The sequence below is a fragment of the Varanus komodoensis genome, unplaced genomic scaffold, assembly GCF_004798865.1.
Source record: "Varanus komodoensis strain SLA01 unplaced genomic scaffold, ASM479886v1 scaffold1, whole genome shotgun sequence".
NCBI classification, from domain to species: domain Eukaryota; kingdom Metazoa; phylum Chordata; class Lepidosauria; order Squamata; family Varanidae; genus Varanus; species Varanus komodoensis.
Window position 1 is genome coordinate 102,174,363 of NW_025335268.1, and position 6,292 is coordinate 102,180,654.

The 6,292-nt window shown below is 39.9% G+C and overlaps 1 pseudogene; it reads left to right on the forward strand.

Annotated features, from left to right (window-relative positions):
* LOC123034501 lies at positions 1 to 106 on the forward strand (annotated as a pseudogene).
* Positions 107 to 6,292: the final 6,186 nt, after the last annotated feature.

Here is a 6,292-nt window from a genome sequence, read left to right on the forward strand (position 1 = left end):
AGATTGTATCAAAGGACAGAAGGTAAGCACTTCCTTTGATAAGTGTGATCTGACACACTTATGATTAAGGCACTGCCACTTGCTTTGTGGCATATAACCTGTTTTGAGACCCAGTGTAGTATAGTGCTGGACTGGGAATTGGGAGATCCAGGTTCTAGTTTCCACTTGCTGCAAAGCTCACAGCGTGACTTTGGACCAGTCATGGACTCTTGCCCTAGCCTACCTTACAGTGTTGTGAGGATAAGACTGAGAGGAGGAGAATTACATAAGCCGCCTTGAGTTCCTTGAAGCAAACAAGGTGGGATATAAATAGAATTAGTGAAAATAATGTGTTGAATAGGAAAATATTATTGCTTCTGTATAAAGCAGGGAAGATCAAAGTCTAAATTTTAGCACTAGACATTCCAAGTAACTGCTGGCACTTTGGCTGAGATGTCATTCACACATTAAAATAACTTTCATGTATTATTCTCTGTCCTTGCTCTGAATAGAATGACAGCATGTACAATTCTCAGTGGCCTCAACTGGAAATATGCTTGAACTCATAACACTTCCAGAAAGGATTTATTCAGTTATTAAAGAGACAAAACAGCCTGAATATGGTCTTTGCCACAGGTACCCTGGAAATCCACCTTCAAAGGCAATATAATGTCTATATACAATAGGGGGTAGTGAAGGAAAAAAAGCATACTGACACTCTCAGGCTTACTGCAAGCAGATACATATACTTTTAGCCTCCTAAAAATAATAATTGGGCAGATACACAATCCAGACAGTGGAAACAGAAGTATGCAGCACCAAATCTAAACTTATCTAAAAGCCATGAAAATAAACAGTTCTGAAGCGAAGTAGCAGACTCGGGGAATTAATCAGGGAATCACTTTGCCTCTAACATAGTGATAAAGTGTGCAGGCAAGAATTTTTCCAGGGCTGTAGCATGAAACAGTTTGTGGTTGCTATTTGCATGTGCCCCTACAATACACCTGTGCATATTTCTTCTGTATGTCTTTTGTTGCTGATCATTGCATTCTAATATTTAGAAGGCTACAGAGAGTAGTAGTAGATCCTGAAAATGTAATAGCATCAATTCAGAAGAACATTGCATTCCCCTAGAAACAAAAATGCACACAGTACAGTTTTCTTAAAAATACTGTATCAGATATTTTATGTCAACAGCTTTAAGTGATTTACCTGCAATGATTTCCTTTATCTTGGTGAGTGATCTATACAGCAGTCATGAACACTTGTCTTTGCTGCTCCTTCTGTTTTTGGTGGATACACTACAGACCAAACTCGGCTACACTGAACTCTATTTCTAATTTTTTTAATGAGACTGCAATTACTTCCTAAAAAAAGATGATTCCCCACAAGTAACCCAGATAGTAGATAAGTTATCCATTGCTACGACTGCATTCATGGGCCAAACAATTTAAAAGCAGGAGCAGAATAGCTTCTCATAAAAATAGGCTGAAGAACACCTGCACATTTAATTAATTAATTACATTTAAAAATACTGCCTTCATAGCTTTCAGGGCTCTCTGGGCAGTTTACAAGAAATGCATAACAATGGTAAAATAAGCAATTACAAACCAGTCAAATACACAAAACTTCTCAACTCATGATTGAGTAAAAAATTAATACATGGCATAGCAGTTCAGATAACAATATTAAAACCAACATAACCTTCAAAACAAATTTTGGTAATAAAAAGGTTCTCACCTGGTGCTGAAAAGAAAAGAACAACAGTGCTAAGTGTACCTCCTTGGAGAGGAGGTTCCAGAGGCAGGGTACAACCACAGAGAAGGCCCTACTCTCACTGCACCCCCCCACCCCCAATTTGGCCTAGTTATATGAAAACTATGGACTTTTAAAAGCTGGGTATCTGCAGATTATGGCATATCTGAGTGCAAGTTGGGAAAGCAACTGCACTCCCTTTCCCCTTCCTGCGAATTGCCATGACAAGGGAACACAAAGATGCAAACTACGAATGGTAGGAAACAGCTGTTTTGAGGTAAAATGTCTAATCTGCATCAGCTAACACCACATTGATGTTTCTCAGACCACTGTACACAAGATTATGGTAGCATATTGTCCTCTTCTTACTGGAAAGAAATGTAAGTAAGTAGTATTTTTCCAACTAGATAATGCTATAATAAATGTGATGGTTGTTTATGTGCTAGAGATTCCTTTTTGTTGCTTGATTACTTAAAGAACAACTGGCAACAATTGAAATCTAAAGTGTAGGACACTCTTCCAAAAAAGACATTTGAGAAATATAGCTACTGTCTTTGCTCAGGTGATAAGGAATTTCCTTATTTCCTGTAATAAGGAAAGCCACTCACCTTGCTTTGGCAATACTTCCCGAAATTTTGATTCAGACATTCTTCAGATGATAATTCTCGCACCATCAATTTAGCACTGCCTCAGATACTGTAACCATCCATCTGCCTATGTCAAAAAGAAAGGGATTATTGTATAGACAGATATTATATTACCACTTGTTCATCTACCCAAAGTTTCCAGAGAGAAGGGTAGGTAAGAACATGACAAAAGCCATGGTGGATCATAGGAAGGGTCCATCTAGAACAGTATTCTGTTCACAGGGCTAAGCAGCTATCTATGTGAGGCTAAGTATGATGTGAGTGCAATGGCGCCCTCCAGCAACTGGTGTACATAGGCACACTGCCTCTGATACTGGAGGCAGCATATAATCATTGTGATGAGTAGGCACTGATATTTTATCTTCCAGTCATAGAACAACAGAGTTGGGCCAAGAAGGCTCTCAGATGGCAATCCAGGTGCATTTTGAATGCCCCCACTGTGGGATAGCCCACAACCTCCCTAAGTAATTAGTTCCATGGTCATATTGCTCTAACAGTCAGGAATTTCTTCCTTATGTTCAGATGAAATGCAGAATCTGGTTTTCTGTAATCTGAGCCTGTTTGATCAAAAAGATAGCCTGTCCTCCTCCTGTGTGACAACCTTTCAAGTATTTCAAGAATGCTATCATATCTTGCCTCAATCTTCTCTTCTCAAGGCTAATCATGCCCAATTCTTTCAAGCTCTCCTCATAGGGTTTTGTTTCTGGTCCCTGGATCATTCTTGCAGCTTTCTTCTAAACCCTTTCCAGTTTGGCTGCATCTTTCAGAGTGTGTTTAATCCCCCTTTAAAGCCATCCAACTTGGTAGCCATCACTGCATCTTGTGGTAATGAGTTCACAATGTATTTGCCGCGTGAAGGAATACTTCCTTTTGTGTGTCCTCTATCTCCCTCCCATCAACTTCCAGGATGGTCTTTCTGCAAGTCATGTATAATTGTGGCTACTTCTAGCATGTTTTCCTATATTTGTTTTTTTCCTAGGTAACTTAGTTCCCGAGATTGTAATCTTTCCTTATATGAGTGTTTCTCCAGCTCCTCGACATCTTAATTTGTCTACCACAACACCAATATTTCTTTCCTCATCAATCACAGCTTGCTTAGATCTTCGTTGGCATGTTCAGTGTTCTTTTGGGCTAATTCAATTTCTGTACCACCCAATAGCTGATGTGCTTTGGGTGGTTCACAGCAATACACAAACATTACAAGTTACAGCATTATACAACATTACGTGATACAATGTTGTAATAAAGCATAAATTTTAATGCACAAAAATGTAAAACATTTAAGCAGCTAAAAACTATTTCAGTAAACAATACGCCTGTCCTAGACAACTGACATAAATACCACATCACTTGCTATTAATCTCTAGAGAGTAGAGAAAGTCTTACGCTGCTACTGAAAAGGTAGAGCTGGCACCAGGTGTCCCTTAATGTGTCCCTTAAGTGGCACTCAGAGAAAGGCCCCAGATGCTGTTTTTAGTGTCCAGGTAGATAGATTCACATTAGGGAAAGTGTTCTATCAAATGTTGCAAACTCAAGCCATGTAAGCCTTTATAAGTTGAAACCAATACCTTGAATTGGGCTCAGAAATGTACAGGCAGCCAATAAATATTTGTTCCCAAATTAATACAATTTCCATCCTCGTTTTTTGTGAACAGCTGACTGTTAACAATGGTTTTGTAATGAAAGTGACAGGAACACATGAGTAATAAATGACTTTTGCTAAAGGCCTTATTTAAAGGCTTTTGGGTTTAGGATCTAGAACACAACAACTTGATTCCCTCAAAGGCTTGCTGTGTGCCATTTGCTAGATATTCTGCAGATACAGTCACTCATGTTTGTTTTTTCCATGTTTGGATAGAATCTGAGATGGACAGAGTTCTTACACCGTTTGTTAAGTTATGGATAGCTTTCTATTTGTGCAACCTGAAGACACTGAAAAACTTCTTGGAAGACTGAAGGCTACTACTTTAGATCCTCGTAAAATCTGCAAAAGCTGGCCTGTGTATTTGGACCTTCAAAGTGGACACTGCCTCTTTTTGGGGAAAGTGAGATTCTTCCTTGTGGTCTCTGTGCAACACATATGGGCTCTGCGCCTGTGCAGAGCCTGTTGTTGGGAAGATTTAATAGCCAATAGTGTTTCTGGAGGAACCCTTCCCCCATCCTGGTGCCAGTTAGTATTGGGAGGAATTCCCACCCATTCCCTCAGTTCTTTAACCACCTTCACCAAGCCTCAGGAAGTTATTGTCTTTGTGTCCTTTAGTGCTCAGAGTATTTTTCCCTCTTCTTATGATCTTAAGCATTACTTGATCCTTTTTTTCTTTACCTTTTCATCAAAACCTCTACCCATTTTTCTTCTTACTCTTAAAAAAAATAAAAAAATCAACATCCTCTTCATCTTCCTTGACTATTTTGAACCTCCAAAATCTCATGTCTATTTCTCTAGACTCCTCTCTCTCCTTTGGCTTATCAAATGGCTTCAAAGGCAGCAGTTCACAAAATTTGGGAATAAATCCCTGTCATTGGACAGAAACTCACTTTGTCTATTCTGTCTTAGTGAGGCCAGTGTCCACCTTATACTTTACAAAGCAGGCCAAGAAACATCATGCTGATCACCTTCACATGGACCACTGGAACAAAGCTTTCTGAGCAGTCAAATTTCTTTTTTTAACTTGTTTATGTTAAGAAAATAAAAAGTACAAAAAAATAGACTAGAATGAACAAGGTTGCCAAAGGAATTTTAAACAAATACAACCAATACATTCACGCAGTCCAATGTTCTTATACTGCTGGAGCCTATCCACCCACCTTCTAATCCTAATCTGCACTTCCCTAGACTAGATGTCAAATTGTGAGCCAGTGATAACTGATTCCAGGGAGATCCCTGAATCTTAAAAGGCCAAGAAATTAGTCAAAAGAGCAAAGGAGGCTAAATTGGTGGACTCCCTCCAGTACCAAGCATAGATGGGCATTCCAAGGGGCATCACTCCCACCTGGCTAGAAAGGTCAACTCAGTTCCAGATCCAGGAAATTCTGGACAGGGACTTGAACTTCTATTGGCCTAAATCTGAGAGTGAAGGATTCATGACTCATCCTGACCAACTCTGACCACTTCAGTCCTGCAGCAACCTCCATGTAGTCTCCCCTTTCCCTTGATTATCTTGATTTTTGGCATCAAATGACAACATTAATGCAAAACTAAGGCACTCTACAGCTAGGACAAAGATCAGGAACTGTGTTTTTATGGCTATGCAGGAGGAACCTTACCTCACCCAAATAAGCAAAGCAAAGCAGCAGGCAACAACCTCTCATCAGAGAGAAGGAAAACATCATGAATGGAATGGAACAGTTGGTGTATGTGAAAACCTTTATCTGCCACCACTTTTCATCCACTAAAAGAATCTTGTATTGAAAACTGCAAGAATTCCACACGTACACATACACATACACACAGAGGAAATGGGATACCCAGGGACTGTTGCAGAAATTCTGCATTTTTGTACTGGGGAAGATTTGACCATCCAGTACGCTTCAACAAAAACCTGTCTAGGTTATAACTGTCAAGATAACATACTCAAAAACCTCTACACCCTACCCCAAAACACCAAGTTTGTAAACAGAGGAAAAAGTACTAGCAGCAACCCTACACATGCTGGCACTGTTTACAAACCTTAAGGATTATGACGGATAAGGAAACCACTCTCCTGTCTTATCTACCATTCGGAGCATCTAGTATTACGTCTAGAATTCTGATGGTTCGGCTGCTGTTTCCTTTAAAAGTCTAATTTAAGATTCTCTTTCCTTTATCAAGCTCCAACTCCCTTCCCAGCCACCGCGAAATCGTCCTGCCCTCCTCCTCCCAGTCTCCCAGCAGCCTTACCCGCCGCACAGTACGTTCTCCGGCCCTCCCCTCC